The following is a 20,502-nucleotide window of genomic DNA, read 5'->3' as shown; positions in this document are numbered from 1 at the left end:
CTTGCCAGTTCTTAACCACAAGGTCTAAATCAACTCCTAATAGTGATTGATTTTGGGAAATATAAAGCCGGGCTCAGTCTCACTCTCATTTATTGATCCCACGCAACCCTGTTACATTCGAGATCAGGTTACATCCCTGCTTTTGCTGCCGAATATGTGACACTTTACTGACTTGGCTGCAATGCTTTTAAGAAAGTAAACGTGTATTAATGTGGCTGGATCTGATTCAGAAATGAGTTCATTCTAATGCCCAACGCGCGCTCTAGGCATCCTCAACCCCCCCCCCTCCCTCCCTTCCTTCCTTTACCACACTGCGGACAGTGAACTGGGCCAAGTCCAGAGGCTGCTAAGTGGATGGTACTGCAGCACTCTCTTTTTCGTAACGTGTTTTATCTCTCTTTTTCATTGAAACAGTTTGCAAACGTCAGTCAGAGTTATTGGTCCCCAAAGACACATAAGCCTGCATCCCTGGCAACCGGTGCTTGACGGGCCGATAAAAAAAAAAAAAAAAAGAGGATGACTGTCAGAGTGGCTGAGAAAAAGAGCAGGTTTTTGAAGGAATTCATTATTATGAGCAATATTTTTCAGCTACAGAGGCTGGCACTCTTGCCAAGTATGAATGTAACCCACATTTTGATCCTGTCACTGATAATCATTCATTTCCTTTCTGCACAAACATCTCCATACATCTCCGCCTTAAATATGACACATGTATTGTCACTACTGCTTGACTGCTGCTGTTTGAGTTATTGGTCTAATGATGTTTTAACAACACTTCAAGGTGACGGATAACAGAAGAGTGGTTACAACATTTGAAGAAGTTGCGGATGTTTCCGTCACGTATTTGACTGAAGCATCACACGACACGGAAAATGTAAAGTGAACCGCACCATTCTCTTGTCAGTTATGTGATGCTAATTGGATCTTTAAGGTTAGTGTAACAACTTGTACGCTGATATTTATTTTTCCTATTTCAAAGAAGGGGCATAAGTAGCTCCAAAAAGTTTGGAGCGGAAAATATTCCAACCAGTGTAAATATTAAAATGAACAATCAGCAAAAAGAGTCAGTAAATGCTTTCTTTGTCTGCATCAGCTCGGCTGTATAGCGCTGTTGCTATGGTTGTATGTGGAGGTCAAACCTCCCTGTCGGCTCCACAAAGCATCATCTCCCCACAATCAAATACTTTTAATTTGAAGGACATCCTTTAAATGTGTCCTTCAAAAATTGAAAATAAAGTCTTCTGCCTAATAAATTATTAATGAGGCTGGGCGAAAGGGGGCGAGGGTTACCAAGATGTTAATTATTCATTGGTTGGTTGCTCCCTTGTCCACTCTCGAGCTGTCTGGGATGCACACACAGACGCACGCAAACCAGAGCCGCTTTGTTATGACTTATATCTAAGTCTGTGTCTGACTCCCACGTGCACGTGTGCTTCATGTCTTACAGTAAACCATATGGTTGAGGTCATCTGTCGTATGACTTCAGTGGCGCCTGGTCCAGTTTCAGTTCTTTATTTCGACTGGTTTTCTGTAAAGATGCAGGGTATTACTGGGAAAACAAGCTGCTAGTCGGACGCTGTCGGTGGGAGTCGGAGCAGCAAATGTGAACGTTTCATGAATCTGTGCATGCAGACATTGTTTTGGATTATTTTTTACTCATAGCGGATGCATTATCAGTGGACCTCCCCCTTCAGTAAATGCAAAGAGGAAGTACGCTCAGAAAAGCTCCTTCTATAGTATTGTCCATATTAGAACCTCACTTCCTCTTGTAAAAAATAGTACAACCTAAAAACTGATGCACCCTCGAACACAAACTGAAGCGCTATTGTTTCAAACCCAACCTACGTGCTGCTCTGCCACTGTGAAAGAAAGTACCTAACTTGTGCTATTGTTTGACATGTTATTTGCCATGACATCAACACTGTGTGCTGGCAGAGCACTGCCACTTCCTGTGTATCTGAAAATACACCTTGTGGCAGAGCGTGTGTGTGTGTGAGGCTGAGGGACAGGAGGAGAGATTTAAGGCCTAAATGTGAGATGGTTTCAGTGCATGCGTGTCTTTGTGTGCCTTTGCTGACTCCATAAAAGCCTTATAGATGCAGCACACTGTCCTCACAGTGACAGGAAGAGCAGCTGTCCCTCTGTGACTGCCCTGCGTGTGTGTGGGTGTGTGTGTGTGTGTGACAGGGGAAAGGAACTGACCCTCAGCTTCATGACTGCATCTATTATGTTGAGACAGGGTTCACTGTTACTCCTCCGTCATCAGTGTAACCAGTTCTGAGGCAGAGGAAAGGAGATTGCACAATATTGCCTCAATAGCACTCTGAACCGTTACCCCACCTCGTCTACTTTCAGAGGAAGAGACGCTGACCTCCACCGCTTCCTCACTGTCCCTGTTGTCGGCTGAAATGCAGACGTGTGTCCATGAAATGGCTGCGGCGGTAACAGTGCCCACACTCATCCCTGTTTCTCAGCTTAAAATCTTTGTTTATAGGAGCAAATCTTAAAAAGCTGTCCTCGGTTATAAGTGTTGCTTATAACTTGAGGCTACTTCTGAGTGTCAGCATCAAACCAACAACCTACACTGGTTCAGCTTGGGTCCATTATGATCTTAAACCTCAACTAGACTGATTCAGTTTGGTTTATTACACATCAGAATGGTTATTTTTGTGTTTCCATTGTCAAAAGTTGTGGATCGTACTGATAGAACTGCTCCTTTCTATGCTGTTTTCGTCAGCCCTCCACTGAGGTACCTCGCACACTGATCCAACACTAAAAGGTGGAGCTAGAAACAGTCCATTGATTGGACAATAGATCGACTATAACTTCGCTAGTCGACTATAACTATGACATGAAAGGATCTTTTGCTGCCTTTTCATCTTTACTAGCTAACGCTTAGCTAATCTAATTATCTGTGGTGTCTGGTCATGAAGCTCGCACAATCACGTTTTCATAATTTTAGAAGTATTTCAAAAGTACGATCCATTTTAACTTTTATAGACACTAAGACAATTTTACACGGCTTCATCTCGTCACGCCTGGATAACTGCAACAGCCTCTTTTCTTGCCTGAATCAAAAACCTATTAATCAACTCCAGACTGTACAGAATTCAGCTTCATCTTTACACCAGCTCCCAGTGTGTTTTATAATAGATTTTAAGATTTTACTAATACTTTTACGGCTCTTCATCGTCCCTTTGTCAAATATATCTCCGACCTCTTAGTGCTGTACACGCCAGGATGTACTTTGAGGTCCTCAGGCAGAGGTCTTCTGTCTGTTGCAGGGGCCCGGCTGAAAACTTAAGGGGACAGAGCGTTTGCTGTCAGGGCCCCGAGGCTCTGAGACGGTCTGCCTGAGGAAATCAGGTCAGCCGAGTCAATGATCTCCTTTAAGTCCCTTCTTAAAACATACTTTTATTGGGGGAGCCTTACCTGATTTTACTTGAGTTGTAAGTTCATTTAAACTGTCTTTTATTTCCTCAGTTTTATACACTAAAGTGTTTTTATCAGTTCTTTTAAAAGTTGTTTTCATGTCTTGTCTGTTTTCATTTTTGACGGTTTTTAACTGAGTTTTGAAAAGTGCTTTATAAATAAAGATTATTATTAAATTATTATATTTTAATCGTTTTATGCGAACTGCAAAAATATTTAATTTCCTCAAAAAAAGAGGCAGCGCATCATTCTTGTGCGCTCTGGCAGCACTACACCTTGCTCCAAACACTCCAGCCGATTCTTTTTCTGAAAATGTTGCGAAACCCCGCTCTGTGCTCCATCAGTTAGGTCCAGAATGAAGCAGTGATGCTGCTACCACCATCCAGTAACAACCCTGCCTACATTTATGAGAAATGTCTGCAATGAAAATGCAAAACAGATCTAGGGTTTAGGTACATGTTCATACCAGTTACACTATACCGAAAGTATTTGGTGGAAACCCAGCTTTAGAGATCATTATTTGGAGAAATAAGACTACTGTGTCTTGTTGACTTTCACAGCTCAGGCATGAAGTCTCCACACACCTTTGACAGAGAAATCAAGGCCCAGCCAGGGAGATTACACCTATTAGGAGATTACTGTGTTAAACTGATGGCCTAAGTGAAATGTGATTAGTTAATATTGATGGTCACCCAGTGTGATATCCTGATTTCATCATCATAAAATATACAAATATTGTAAAAATGCTGTAATTACAAATATCATTCACCACAGACAAGCAAGTGTAAATCTAGGTTATGCACTCTTGCAGTAAAGTATAAAAAACTGCATCCACTGCAGCTAGGAGTAGCTACTATAAACTCTTACATGTGATGCAGCTTGAAGCCAGTGAAGCTAATTACAAACAATAAAAGGTCCAAACATCACGATTATCCGAATGTGAAAAAAAAAACCCTACTCATATATTATTCTGGGAGGACTCTCTTTACATCTGCACGTTGCAGACAAGCACTTGCTGCAGTTTACAGCCTCTCTCCTGCCTGGTGGCCTGTCATTTACACCAGCGGCTCTGCACCTTCTGACCTACATAAAAAAAAAAAAACAGCAGCTCGTGCACCAGTATGCTAACCGTGGTGATGCAGATAGCGGCGGATTTGTTGTGATGCTATGGAGGCTCTGGTCACAAGAAGGAGCAGGTTCTGTACGTCTGTGGCTTTGCACTGGTGAATAAAAACACATAGTGCGTCACCAGGAGACTGCTGTGCATCGTGTGAATTACTGGTGTGCACTAATGCTTGCATGGAATGATTCACTGAGCCATTACAGACAGAAACCTGCTCAGGAGTTTATCAGTCTGCGCCTGGAGCCAACATTATTATTTCTGGTGCTAATTTTTCTTCACTAAGGCATAAAATTGACACATAACCGCCGTGACTGCGAGGCAAGTATTTGTGTCACGTTAAAAAAACAAATGAACAAGGATATGCAAAATGTGAGAGGACGTAATTTCAAAGTAAATGCGTGACACCCCTTCTCTCCCCACCTCACCCCTCCAGCCCTCTGAGGTCACAGTCAGTTTCTTGTGTGTGGTGGCTATAAGAGCCGACAGACAGCGCAGCACTAAAAGGTTTCAGCTCAAACTGCTCTCACTTCTTTATTAACGCTGCCTTTAACATGTAAATGAAACAGTTGAGGTTGCAACTTCCTCCTCATAGTTGTGACAGAACAAAGAGGCCCCTCAGTCATAAATAAATACGCTGATAATCTCTAATATTTCATGCGTCAGCCTGAGAATAGACTATACTTCATGAAGGTATTTTTACACTCCTCTCAGCACGGGATGTTTTCTACCTTTTTTCAGAGTCTCTATCTGCTAAGAATGGCGATGAAGTGACGTGGTGCGAGTATGAATGGTCGGTCCTGGTCTGCTTTCAGTGGCTCTGAATACCCTTGAGTGCACTTCTCCTGTAATAGCAACGTGAACAATGAGAAGGAGCCACTGCACCGCTTAATGGTTTAATGTATGTATGACATAACTGAGAGGGACATTGTGATTAAGGACAATAAGCGCCAATGTGTTTCTCAAAGGGGACATTTTGTAACACGTGGACGTGGTGCACACTGAGGGATTTTTATACATGTAAATACGTCTAAATACAAAAGACAGAAATGGAAGTATTCACAGCAGATGCTTACGTAAATATGTCTCAAAGAGGCGGCAGCTCCTGCATATTTTAGTGCTATTACATCAGGATTTTGTTGTTAGAAATCCCCGGCTCAATTTTTTTTTGTCTCTCTCCACAGACAGCACAATGATCATCAAATCTATCACGTCATTAATTTAAATAGGTCGAAAACATTGTTCATCAACAATCATTACTTTCTTTGTACTTGAAGCACCTATCCCTTTGTTCACCCTTGACTTCACACTCGCACAGACGATAGATTTTGTGAGTGGTTTGGGAAAGGATATTAATGACTATTATTCCTTTGTGCCATTTGAAACATTTAACAGAATTGCTTTGTGCAGACAGTGGGTGTTCCAGAATCATCCAGGGACATTATTAGAGCTTAAATGGACAAAAAGACAACAGTGATTCTGTAGCCACTGAGAATTAACTCCCTGAATGATAGAAAAAATCTCACTCAATATTAGTCCGACTAATTTATTTCAACCATGCAGTTAGGGGCGTCACAGTGGGGGGGGCGAGCGGGACTGATTACCCAGGGCCCCAATGGGAGCGGGGCCCACAAAAAACCTGGGATGGAAAATTTGTTGTTTGTTTGTTGTTTCATTTATTTGACTCACAACCAGATCACATGGCATGGAGTACAAACATTACATACAGTAACAAAACAATGGCATACAGTGTGGCTAAAGTACAATCAATGCTACTTAAACAGAGGAAGGTCACTCTTCAAAAAAAGCACCTAGTTTACAAATTACTTTTGGCTTATCAAAATTAATTTAAACATATCTTTATTTCTAAGGAAATAATGCCATTACTAAATTAAAACTGGCTGAATAAAATGACTAAGAGACGGAACTTTGTATTAAAAAATAGTATAGATGCTGTGAAGGCAATCTCATTCCTTACAAAAGGCGACAAATGGTTTAGTCACCTCTGCACAAAGATTTGTAATTAAATGCAGTGTGAACCAAGTGAACGACCGCTTATGCTGCTGTAGCCACAACATACACAGTGATGTCATTTCCCACAAAAAATTGGGTTCAAAAAAGGAAATACAGAAATCACAGGGAAAGAACGCAAACTGAGGGCAAGCAACTTTTGACTAATTTTTTTCAAAAGAAAGTTGAGGACAATGAACAGTTTCAGAAGGGTTTCACTAAAATAAGCAGTTCTTAAGATCGAAGGCAGTCAGACAGCCAGGAAACAAGCCTGCAGCATATTTGCATTGTATAAATTAATCAGTATCATAAACCGATATATCATCGATATAGAATAGTATCGCGATATTTTTGTGTGACAATATCGTATCGCTACATGGTCACCAAGTATTGATTTTTTTTAATTAAATGAATTAATAATATTTTAAATACAAATTAAACTTTTGGTAAAATGTTATTATCAATGGCAGCACGGTGGTGTGGTGGTTAGCACTCTCGCCTCACAGCAAGAGGGTTGCCGGGTTCGAGCATGGGAGCCCTTCTGTGCGGAGTTTGCATGTTCTCCCTGTGTCAGCGTGGGTTCTCTCCGGGCACTCCGGCTTCCTCCCACAGTCCAAAGACATGCAGATTGGGGACTAGGTTAATTGATAACTCTAAATTGTCCGTAGGTGTGAATGTGAGTGTGAATGGTTGTTTGTCTCTATGTGTCAGCCCTGCGATAGTCTGGCGACCTGTCCAGGGTGTACCCTGCCTCTCGCCCAATGTCAGCTGGGATAGGCTCCAGCCCCCCCGCGACCCTCAAGAGAATGAAGCGGTTAGAAGATGAATGAATTAATTATTATCAATTTCTTTGTCAGTCCAATAGATACATTTTGTTCCAATAAAACTGACCTGAAGTGAGATGAACAGACTGAGAAATGTATCTTATTAGATAAAAACAAACGTTGACAAAGTTTTCCTTTGGGAACTTAATTTGCTGTTGAAAAAAATCACAATATACTGCAATATGTTATCGCGATACTCAGCATATTGCAATACATTTGAAATTGCAATAATATTGTATCGTTACCTAAGTATCGTGATCGTATTGTATCGTGGGACCTCTGGTGATTCTCACCCCTTTAAAACAGCATCATAGCTACAGTGTTTGACATTATAGCCCATTTTATTGTATAATATACTACAAGTCAAATCACAATGTTAATTTACAATAAATTCTGGGTAGAAAATCATCACATCCCATACATAAAATCAAACAACGCTGAGCACACACTGCCTCAACTGGTTAGTTTTTAGTCACCTAAAACATCAATATAAGTTTAAGTGTACATTATATTTAGATATTTTCACCGCCTTTTTCAACATTTAATTGAAGCAACTATATTAAAGCCACCAGACGCCACTGGCAGAAACATTTTACTCAGCGGAACACTGAATTGCTGGTCTACCGCAGCCTCAGTTGGTTAGTGTGTAAGGTAAAGTAGGGCAAATATTCAAATACAGCGTAGACTTGATACTGATTTTTCTAGGTGGCTAAAATACATTTTGCTGCAGCCCACATCCACAGCAGAACATTGCTTAGCTTAGCTTAGCTACATAAAAAAACACAGCAGACATGTCAGGTAGGTCAGACTGCAGTGTTTCACTATACACCTTTAAATGTTACAGTTATGACTGAAAACGACAACAGAAACCAATAAGTTTGGTGTTTTTACATATTGCTGCAATTGGGGTTCAGACACAGAGACTGTTTATGCGTTCAGCCCATAATATGATGCTACAGCCCTGGTTTGACAACTAAAAAAACAAAAGGGCAGCAGCCTCCGGACAAAACCAATGAGGCCTGAAACTTTGAGACCAGTGGCCAACAGGGGACAGGTGACAACAGAGAGCACAAGCTAAGAGGATCCACCCAGAGGCTTACACTGCCAGCATCCTGCCATTTGATGAGGAGAAGGCTCCGCCTGTCCAACTGCCTTCCTCGCTGAGCCCCCACAGGGAGCCTGCCGGGGTGTAGCCATGCAAAATGGCTCCAAATGAGAGGGATGATACGATGCTGACTCAGACCAGAACCAAATCTGCCTGGTAACCTCACAACGTGTTCTTCTAAATCTCAATGACTGAGTGCAAAAACAGATCAAAGTCACTTTGCTTGTGCCTGTGCTGGATTTGGGACAACTTTTTTGTTCAAATATACATACATGGACCTCTCCTGTGTGGTGCAGCGCAAACTGGAAACACCTTTAGGGATCTTTGTAACTTGCTTTCTCCTATTGCTGCTATATACTGCTGATTGCTGACTGTTGTCAGCTATTTGCTGACAAAGGGTCATTTTAGAAGTCACAGTATCATTCAGCAGAGAAACAGGACAGACGATGTGCATTAAAGTTTAAATCCTGGCAGACAAACAGCATCAGGAGCTATTAGCCGGGATCTATCGGCCCTGACAGTGACTCAATCTTACTGCACAGCTGTGATGCTGCTAACAAACTGCCATCATCATTATTCAGTGTAAAGCACACAAAGGTTATTCACTTCTCCACCTGCATTTAAAAGGGCAAACAGCAACAACATTACTCTGTTCGGTAGTTTTTAGTGTCTCTCTAAGATTCACTTTTTACAATAATAATGATGGTTTTAGATGTCAGAGGTTACAGCTGGCATTAAGCAGCGACTGAGGGAGCATTTAGGATTATTTTAATGGCTCTGCTAGACAACAAGCACCGCATCTGAATCCACAACACGGCACACACATGTACACGCTCAGGCTCTCTTGGCTCTTGTTTGGTGCAGGAAATAAAAGTAGGCCGATCGATTCAAGAGTCTCCTCTGACTCCGCTCCCCTCCTACTCAACCTGGAATAGTACCACAGAAGAAGCCTCTCATAGGAAAAGACACCCCTCGGTTGTAAATTATCACACTAAAAAAGCAGAGCTGTTGTGCTTGTATGCTATTTTTTTGTTTTTTTGCTCATGGACATTTCAGTTTGAGCTTGGGCTACAAAAAAGTACCAGAGTCTTTTTGGACTTGTTCAGAGTTTCACATATTAAACGTGTCAAATAGCTGCGCCGCCTCCAGTTCGACTGCTGCTGGACTGAAGAACAGCAGACTGAGTGCCAATACATTCATGCAGAAGCTTCATGAGGACTGATCATCAAGTGTCAAGTGCGTCCAGAGCTGATCAATCTCAAAATGTGCTCGTGTCCTGGATGTCACAGTATCCAGTTTGGAGCAGGAACAATTAGTCAATTAATCGTTTAAGTCATTTATTGAGCAAAAACACCAAACATTCTCTGACTCCAACGTCTTAAATGTGATTATTTGCTCATTTCCTTAGTTTTCCGTGACAGTAACCTAAATATATTTGGGTTTCACAGTGCTGGTTGGACTAAACAAGCAATGTGAATGTCAGCTTGCGCTCTGTGACATTATGATTTCAGCAGCCAAACAATTAAACGACTAAGCGAAGACAGCAGATTATTCAATAATGACCATTCGGAAATGAAATCGTTAGTTGCAGCCCTAATCCACACATCTCTGATCTCTCATTCCCACTCACATCCAAAGCTGGAACTCCTTACTAATAGCAGGTAGACATGTAATCAGGGGCGGATTATCAGACACCGGGCCCCTAGGCACAGATATGTGAAGGCCCCACCGCCTTTCCTACACAGGTGCAGGACACACACACTTTTTGTATCGTTGTGGTCGTGATGAATCTCTTTGTGGTTTTGTGTCTCTTTGAGGTAATTTTGTGTCTCTTTTTAGTTGCTTTGCCAGTTTTTTGTGGTTATTTTGTGTCTCTTTGCAGTTTCTTTGCATCTCTTTGTGGTCATTAAAAATCTTTTCCTGGTCAGTACAAGTTAATTTTACCCCCTTTTCACTAAACCAAATTAGCATGTGCACATAGGTTCTTTAAACACAGGAAAAGCCACTAAAAATAGGACATAGACTCCAGAGATCAGAGCTGTGTACATGGCTCTGTAGCAGTTGAATACACCTTTCTGTGTGTGGGTTTCTTCGGTGTGTTACAGGTTAGTAAACGGTAGAAAACAGCATGTGAAGGCCTGTGAAAACTTGGTGGCTTCTTCTTCTTCTTTTTATATATCTCTTACTTAGTCAGTCTCTTTTTCAAACTCAGTGCAATTTGAATCGATGTTTTTGTGCAGCTTGGATAGACGGATGGTATATTGTGGTGGCGTGTTATTGCATCTCGTCGGTTAAGGGGCTAAAATTAGCATGTTCATAGGGGTGTTGCATCTCCATCAATGCCAATTGAAGCCAGAGCTGATAAATATCAGTGATTACTGCAGAGTCATTTGACCTGGGTGTGAATGCTGATTGTAACCTTTGCCATTACGTTATAAAGCCCCTGGGCCTGTGCCTGATTGGCCTGTTTAGTAATCCTTTCATGTGTGTAGTTTTCATACATGTAATCGTTTGATGTGATTCGCTTATTGAAAAATAATAAAAACCAACTGGCGCTAATTGGTTAACTAATTTACAAATGGAGTGTATTTCCGTCCATTTGACATAAAAAAACACATCTTCAGGAGAGAGGGCAATTAATGGAGCCGTTCTGTTTGGCAAAAAAATCTATCATTAAATTTTCATGGAGGTGGATAGCAAATTATGATCTACAGGGGGCACAGTGGGATTAGCAGGCCTCTATATTAAATTTTTGATTCTGTGCACCTGCTTTGTCAAATATTACTCAAGCGCTCTGGATCGTGTTTGATAAATACACTACTTGACCAAGAATTTGACTTTTGTGATACATAATGTAAAGGCAGCGCGGTGGATGGAGGCAGAACAAAAGTCGGCAGCAGCTGAGTTGGATGAATAAGCTGCATACTGTTAGCACCGTTATGTCACTGTACCTCATGCACACACTCACCGTAAAGACTAACTGTGGGTACACTTACAGAAGGTGGATTTTATTACACACACACACACACACTACATTCAAAGTTGACACTGACACAAACACAATGCCATCAGGTCGCACTCAGGTATCACACATCCATGAGTCCATCACGTCAAGTCAAACTGCATTTTATTGTTTAAAATGCTAATGTCAACCACAGTGAACACCACACTGAATGAGGAGCCATGCGGCTCGATGTAAATTAAATGGCCCGTCCTTTGAGTGCACTGGCTTATGTAAGCTGCTTGTCTCTCTGCCCCTCCACCCCTCCAGCTCTCCATCCATGCCTTTCTTTCCCTTCAGCAGCCTTATCCATCCCCTGAAACCCTAACGTCTCGTAAACACACAGCCCCATCCTAAATTGGAGAGTGCAGGGGGGTTGGTGAGGAGGGTGAGGAGGGGAGAGGAGGAGGAGGGAGCCTGACTCCCGCATCCCTCATTTTCTCTGCCACCTTGAAAACAACACCCCAATTCCGGTTGTGGTTCTCCATTCCATCATTGTTTGTGCACATCACATGCAGTGGTGCTACAGTGCTCCTCGTCCACACAAATCCCCTGCACACCGCACACTGCTGGCTTTTTATTTGTCTTTGGAAATATGGATCTAGGGGGTAAAACAAAAAAAAAAAATCCTGCTCCTCTTTTTGTTCCTGCATCTTCTTTTTCCTCTGTCTCTCTTTCATTCTCTCAGTGTCCCTCCATCCATCCCTCCCCTCCCCTCCTCCCTCCACCTTGCCCTCATCTCTGAGTCCTGCAGCCAGGAGCGCTCTACAGCGAGGTTTCGCAGTGGCTTCTTGACAATGTCACAACACCATTTTTAAGACAATCCTGTCTCGTTGGAGGGTGCACAATGGAGAGAGACAGGAAAGATGATGGGGGGGGGGGTTAGTGTCGGGAGAGGAGGAGGGGAGGAAGGGGGGGAAGGCCGGGGATGAAATGCGACAAAGGTTGCGAGCTGGATTCAAACCTAGGATGTCGCGTGTATATGGTTATGTGCAGGGCTTGCTGAGTAAAATGCATTTTTAAAGGGCTGACAACAGCACAATGGGTAGAGAGGCAGAGGGAGGACAAGCTGGATATGATAATGCCAAGCCATTATTTCATATCCTCTATTGCTCTCATACATTGTCTCTTTGGATTGTGTGAGTATAAGAACATGCCTATACAGAGGTATGTGGCATACACGGTGTGCAGATCCATCTATCTGAATCCATTATCGTCAGAAAGAGGGCACGGGGAGGCTGGAATGTGAATTCTTCGTAATCTTAATACAGAAAGAAAAGGCTTACCTCCACATTTCAGCTGTGCTCGACCCTGCCTTGTTTCATCCTGTTCCTCTCTGCCGACTCCCTCCCCTTCTCTCCCCATGACAGCATTTTTCTGCTATCTATCTCCACGGTGAGGCTCTCTCGTCCTCCTCCTTCAGTTCCTCCTGTCTGCCGTTCTCTTCCTCTCTCCAAAAATAAAAATAAAACAAACACACGCACGCACTTCCCAATCTCTGTGTCTACCGGCTCCTCTATTCTGTTGTTCAAGTCAAGAGGCAGGTTGATTTGTGCTGTCCTCCTCCCTCTTTCTCCCTCTCGCGCTGATTCTATTCCATTCACATCACACTAAAGCCAACCCCCTCTTTCTCCTCTCTCTCTCACACACACACACACACACACACACAGCTTTACCCGGCCTCTCTCTCCTCCCCCCCTTCTCATCTCCTTGTCAGAGCGAGGTTGAGGCAGCGATGGACAGCGGCAGCCAAGAGGAGAGCTCTCTGTGTCTTAAACTGAGCATTTAAAATGCTTCCAGTGGCATGACTGTGAATTTAAAAACCTGCTGAATCAAGGACTCCTCGTATAATACCATGACACGCGCCAGCAGAAACGTGAAAGATTAGATGCTGATGCAATGTTGTATCAAGACAGTCACCTCCCACATTTTCTTTATCTTTCTTTAACTATTAAATTAATGGAAAAAGGCACTCACAATATCAAACGCCTCCATTTAAAGTCTCATTTTCCTGCAGCCAAAACCGACAAATCTGCACGAGAGAGATAAAGGCTCAAAAGCAGGCACAGGGGCAAAGGTGAAAATGTCAGTGTGTGTGTGTTTGTGTGTGTGTGTGTGTGTGTGTGTGATGGTGTGTTTATTTGTAGAGACCTCTGTGTACTCCCCAAACGCACCCAGTGTGGGTCGAGACCATAACAAACAATCAGCTTGCATAAGAACAATGAGTGCACAGGAGTGTAACAACATAGCCTGTTTTATTTTTTCTTCCCTTTCAGTCATCTTAAATTAACACATACCTGAGAATTTGGGTAAACCATTTACTGATGTTCAGGAGAGGAGAGGAATCATGCTGCTTAACCTACACCGCAGCAGAGCCAAGTGTCCGGCACCATCCCCCTAATTACTGTATGGAGTCCCGTCCTGGCCATACCATATGGCTGTGTGTGTTACCAGGTCAGTGGCTCCGGTCTGAGGTTGGGGGCGGGGTGGAGGAGGAGGTGGAGAGGCCTGCGTTGTTGGTGGTGTGTGCCTTGAAGAGATAAGAGAATAAAAACAGAGGCACGAGCTGATAGTAGATGGACAGTTTTCTGAAAAACAAGCATACCTCGGTGTGTTCATCAGCAGTCAGGAGGTGTCTTTGGAGTTTCCTCTGGTGTTCAGCAGAGCTTTAATCTGAAAAATGAGCCAATAAAAATGTCTAACAACTCATTACCTCACATACAAGTACATTTCAGATATTCACACAAAGTGAAATGTCAGCTAACATTTCCACGTGGCGATATAGAGTTCATGAATGTCTTATACGTGTGAGCTAATAATTAAAAATATCAATATTCTGCGAGGTTAAAGACTGTGTAAGATCATACCCCACTGACACTATTAATAAAGTTGATGCTTGATTTACTGGTATTCATGGTGTATATAGTTGCTGGAGCATGATTTGTGATGGTGTGAGGCTCTTAAGCTCTTCATCACACCAGAGGTCATTTTGGACAATCAGTGCTACAGTGACACCCTGTGGAAATGTTCCACCAAGACCATGGAGACCTTAATACTTGTATGAGCTGAGAGACACATTTCTCTCTTAAGTTTTGTCCGTCTTATCAGCAGCGCCACTGAAGGGTGGCCAAGGGGTGGGGGTGGGGGTGTTGTGGCCACCCTGATTCAATTCCTGCCCTCCTTTCACACAAATAATGAAATAATGGAAAATAATTAAAGGCCTCTCTGTCTTTTTTGTTTAATGGTACGTTACATTTGAAATTTGAAATTCCTGAATTCCCGGGCAGAAATGTCAGCTGAAACCCCCCCGAAGACCTCAAAATCCAAGATGGCTGCTCCTAGTGAAAACTGTAGTGCAGGGTTCCCACAAATTTTCATAAACAAAATTTCCCAACATTTCCATGATATGTTGTTCAAACATTCTAGATTCAACCCATAATTTCAGCTGGCTGGCACACAGGAAGGGAGAGACGAACCCAAGGAGGAAATATCGAAACATACGTGATGGTAAACAAAAGTTGTCACACTTCGACGCATGTTAAAGCTACACAAGTCAACAGCAAACCAAAATTAATTTGCTGTTAAATTACACTGAAGGTTATCTACAGATTATTGTCACAATTTTGTTACACACAACAAAATTCCCTGACTTTTTCATGACTTTCAATGACTTCAAATGGGCAACGTGATTGCGAAATTCGATGACTTTTCCAGGTTTTCCATGTTAGTGGGAACCCTAGTGGTAATAGACTGTCAATTAGTACTTCTGTCTACTTTGTGTACCATTAAAACAGTGGCACCCACAGTCCTGTTTAACTTCTATCTGTGGACACCTTGCTAAAGGGTTCGTAAGTACAAAATTCGATGTGATGCATTTATATTAACTGGTATTACTAACATTGGCTAGCCTGCCTTGACCTGGTAATGCTTACAACATCTTGGTTTTCTGAATTGTTGCAGTGGAACGCGATAAACACATGACGTCATTCCCAGGTCCAACCTCCGAGGTAAATGGAACGCAGCATTAAACCTAAGTAGGCCTGTTCCCACTAAATATTTTGTTCCTTACAATCAATATACTCCTTCAAATTAAAACTGTACATTTGTCTTTTTAATGAAAAGGACAACCAGCCTATTTGAAGAGCAATGAATTACCTAACACAGGGGTAGGCAACCTGTGGCTCCAGGGCCACATGTGTCCCTTTAGCCCCTCTCCAGTGGCCCTCTATGGCTTTGACAAAAAAAATGATATAGAAATTAATTACAGCTATTTTTTTTAACAATTTCATTTTTCATCGTCGGCCTTGAGTGATTCTTACATTCTCTTCTGTAAAAATGTGTAGCCCATACGCAGAATACATTTTTACATTTCATCAATTAAATGTGTGTCATACAGCCTGTCACCTTTTCCTTTAAATTCTGCCAAACCTAAATAGCGATGGCTTGCCTCGGCTCTCCCTGGCTAAGCTAGCTATGGATTCCAGATTTAAAAAAACAGTCTTGGAGGACAATAGAGAATTTAACAATGGGTGGACATATCCATTTGCTTTTACTGCCAATGCTGCAATGTTAAAATACCAGTGGTAAAATCCATCCATCCATCCATCCAACCACTATGAAAAATTTCTGGGGGCACCACTGCCTCTTATGACATATTTTAAGAGACAATCAATACTTGAGACCTGAGGTTTGAGGTTCAATGACAATGATGTCAGCACAATACAAACCAAACCTTTTTCCTAACTTCTGACTGACTAACTGTCCAAAGATATTTAGTTTATAATCTTAAACAAAAAAGCAGCAAATATCCACATTAAGAAGCTGAAACCCGAGAATATTAACAAATGCTCGTTTAGACCAGAGAGTAATGTCAATAGGCTAATTAAGACGAACTGTTCCCTTCATTATAAGGCTTAAATATGTTTTGTGGGCCTTGACAGATAACTTAAGAGCTTTTTGGGTCAAAATGGCTCTTTTGATAGCAAAGGTCACTGACCCCTGACCTAACACATGTATTTACAGATACATAACACATTAACACAGGATTGTTGTGGAACTCAAAATGTTTACCGGTATTAATCTATGCACATCAGATCATTAGTAATATTTGCTGCGAAAAGGGAACCAAAGTATATCAGCATGTTATGCCTTCCATTCATCCATCCATCCATCCATTTTCATCTGTTTATCCGGGGCCGGGTTGCGGGGGCAGCAGGCCAAGCAAACCACCCCAGACGTCCCTCTCCCCAGCAACGCTTTCCAGCTCCTCCTGGGGGACCCCGAGGTGTTCCCAGGCCAGATGAGATATGTAATCCCTCCAGAGTGTTCTGGGTCTGCCCCGGGGCCTCCTACCAGTGGGACGTGCCCGAAACACCTCCAGCAGGAGGTGCCCAGGAGGCATCCTGATCAAACAGCCAAACCACCTCAACTGACCCCTTTTGACGCGCAGGAGCAGCGGCTCTACTCCGAGCGCCCTACGGATGTCCAAGCTCTGAGCTCCGGTCAAGAAGACGTTGATGAAACAGACATTTCAGACCTTGAGCACCTCGCTTAGTATGGGGACAATGCTGAAATCAGGGTCTGGTGCATCGTGTGCTGGGTGGCAGCCAGGCGTCACAGACTGGCTCGGACATAATTTAACTAGTCCATAAAATACAACAGCATAATAGAATTCCTGAAGTTACAGCTTTTGCTTTTGGTGTGCCACCACAAGATTTTCAGTGGCCCCATTTGGCCACCACTATGAAAAATTTCTGGGGGCACCACTGCCTCTTATGACATATTTAATGAGACATCCAATGCTTGAGACGTGAGGTTTGAAACAGTGACAGTGATTTCAGTACAATAAAAACCAAAGCTCTTTTATAACTTTTGTGAAACTGTCCAAAAGAAAAACAGCAATAATCCACATCAGGAGGCTGAAACCTGAGAATATTTGCTCATACTTGCTGTGACTCTCCCAATTATACTTTATCGTTTCAGCTCTTGTATACATATTTTCTTGTGAGATTTTATCTGAGTAACACCCAACCTGCCACCAGTCAGGAATCAGGATGAGGAAATGTGGCAAACATCAGGAAGAGCTGCCCAAATGAGTAATGTGCTGAGGATATTAGATGAGTGTGAAATTCTTCCCAGTCCTCTGGGGGGGCTGGTGTGGCTCTGCCAGGTGCAGAAAGAAAATGGGTGTGATGTGATGTTGGGAGAGGTTTCACCAGAGAGGGGCTGTTAATTCAAACCCGACTTGCAGAAGTTAAACATCATCATGCCTGAGCACTGCCAAGCTGACCCATTAAAAGGAGAATGGCCCTCCAACAGATGTGTGTGCCCCTGCAGAGGAAGCTGCGTGTTACTGAAGGTTTTCCATGTTAAACTGTTTATCTACCTTGTTCTGCCCAGCAGCAGCAGCAGCAGTGAACCAGTTTAAGAAAACGTTCAGTAAACTTACTCTCGATTTAGGATCATACTTGAGCAGATATTTTGCATCTACCTGTAGCTTGGATAACCACATTGGATCCACTGCAGGTGTCCATTTGTTGTTGATATTTCTCCAGTCCCTCGGCAGCTGTAACAGAATCACGATGGTCAGGTTGCACTACTACATTTCCCTTTCAACAAACATCCTCTTGCCTAATTTTAGCCCGTGGTTTCAACTTCGCTAATGCGATTTTGCATATACAGAGAGGGAAATGCATGATGTTGCCCTCTGGTGGCTGTTAAACTTCCTGAAAAAAGAGCTTTAGCCAAACAGAATATTTTGAGCTGATTTCACCTTTGGAAATTTGTATGTTTACACATATTGCTCACATTACAATCAGTCTGAAGCTGTATTCTTCAGCCCTTCAGAGACCTTTGTCAACAGGTCTGCTCTACACTGATGTAAGTGACATCCATTAAGGGACTGTTCTTTATTTATCAGAGAAAGGGGGTGGCTTGAGTCTGACTTTGTTTTAGACACTCCCTGAAGCTAAAGTATTTTTTCCTTGAGCCTCCCTGAGTGACTGGTGGAAAATACATGACCCTCCCTCCACCATAAATTAGTTATTATAAAACTTACCCTTTGGTGTTTGAAAGTTACAAGAAGAAAGCCTGGAGTTGAAAAAAAACTGGTTAGTTTTTAAATGAGATGTCAAAGTGATTTTGATAAATTATCACTATTTTAAGCTCAGATTTGTTTGGGGTTTTTTTCTGACTGAAGCCTTCATTGCACTTGATGTGTCCAAGGACCATTAGAAATGTGAAAATCCAACAATAATTTCTGTTTTGACACTTTCTGGTTGTGATAAATGGTGTGATTTTGGTGATTTTTTAAAGAAAACGCGCCTTGGCAACCAGCCTGAGGGGTTTGGAAGGCACATTTTCTTGGAATTACCAAAATTACACCATTTATCACAGAAAAATATGCCTTCCAAAAACTCGCAGACCAGTTTGAAAGGCATGTTTTCTTTAAAAAATCATCAGTAAAATAAACACAACATTGAACCATTTCATTAGCATGCCCCTCTCCCAAACCAAAAATAAAATATATCAGTCCTGCCCCAGTCATTAAAATTCTTTTTTTGACATGCCTCCCCCTTTACCCTTGGGGAGAACAGGGTGATTTGAGCCTGTAAGGAAGTTGAGCCATCCCCCGTTTCTAGGCAACCAGAGACAAAATTGGTCATGTGACATCACATTTTGAAGCGTTATCCATTTTTCTTAACCTGCGATGGAGAAAGTCCCATGGACAGAGCAGTAAGCACTTTCAAGTACATTCATACTGATACTTTTATGTTAAAGGAGTCATGATTCTTGTGTCTGAACAATCACAGACAAATATGAAATTACCGCCTTGCAGTTATACACCTCTGTGAACCTGTTATGTTGCACTTACAGTTTACATCTATGTCTGTGGAAACATTAAGGCTTCAAACACATCTTGCCCACAGCAGCACAGAGGATCTATACAATCAGTTTCAAGATTAGTGTCGCCAATTCAGCATCTGACCAAATGTCTCCTCTTCTGCTCCTGAGCTATGACGCTGAATAGAAGGAAAGAAAAGTGTTAAGGCAGAACATTGTGATGTCACAGTGAAGCTGACCTTTGACATTTTGGATTTAAAATGTCAGCCCTTCATCATTTAGTCCTATCAGACATGTGTACAATTTTGTCACAATCAGCCAATGAATTCCTGATTTATGGCCAAAAATGTTTTGTGAGGTCACAATGACCTTTGACGACCAAATTCTAATCACTTCATTCGTGAGTCCAAGTGGACGTTTGTGCCAAATTTGAGGACAGTCCCTCAAGGTGTTCTTGAGATACTGCAATCATGAAAATGACACAGATGCATGGTCACAGTGACCTTGACCTTTAACCACCAAATTCTCACTCACTTAGTCCAAGTGCCAGATTTTGAATTCCCTGAAGGTGTACTTGAGATATTGTGTTCACGAGAATGGGATGGACAGACAGACGTACAAACAACACAAAAACATAATTCCTTCACCCACATCTATCACCAGTGCAGAGGCATAAAAATCTCACACTTATTAGGGCAGGAAGTCTCAGTATGAGGCTTAATAATTTGTCAAATTGGTGGGGGTGAGGTAACTGGAGCCAAAAGGCTTGGGAGAAGTTGAGTCCGTGGCTCACTTATGGTTATCACCTCCACCAAGGAGGTTATGTTCTCGCCGGCGTTTGTCTATTTGTCTGCAAAATAACTCGAAAAGTTGTGGACGGATTTTGATGAAATTTTCCGGAAAGGTTGATAATGGGACAAGGAACAGGTGAAAAAATGTTGGTGGTGATCGGTTGAAGCAAAGTGGATAAAATAATAAAATGGCGGGAAATCCGAGCTGCTTGACGGAGGTCTGCAGATGTAAAAAGAACAGGGCACAAGATTTACCGCCTGTGTGGGTCATGTTACCCCTCAGCGGGGGCAAGTTGAGCCAACCCAGCTAGTCAATGAGATCATTAGAAGATTGTTTATGGTTGAAGTAAGGTTGTGACGTCAAGTGACTAAAATCC

The 20,502-nt window shown here is 42.3% G+C and overlaps 1 protein-coding gene across 3 annotated transcripts in view; it reads right to left on the bottom strand.

Annotated features, from left to right (window-relative positions):
* Positions 1 to 13,931, bottom strand: part of zmp:0000001168 (signal-induced proliferation-associated protein 1) — a 51,113-nt gene extending 37,182 nt beyond the window's left edge. For 2 of the 3 annotated variants that reach the window (XM_049591183.1, XM_049591188.1), the window contains exon 1: positions 12,779 to 13,122. The gene's annotated coding sequence lies outside the window, so the exon portion shown is untranslated. Of the gene's footprint in view, positions 1 to 12,778; positions 13,123 to 13,789 lie in introns of those variants that run through there. The other variant, XM_049591186.1, reaches the window with a different exon arrangement.
* Positions 13,932 to 20,502: the final 6,571 nt, after the last annotated feature.

The sequence above is a fragment of the Epinephelus fuscoguttatus genome, linkage group LG12 (assembly GCF_011397635.1).
Source record: "Epinephelus fuscoguttatus linkage group LG12, E.fuscoguttatus.final_Chr_v1".
NCBI classification, from domain to species: Eukaryota; Metazoa; Chordata; class Actinopteri; order Perciformes; family Serranidae; genus Epinephelus; species Epinephelus fuscoguttatus.
Note: the sequence above shows the minus strand (reverse complement) of the source record. Positions and strands in the feature narration are given on the sequence as shown.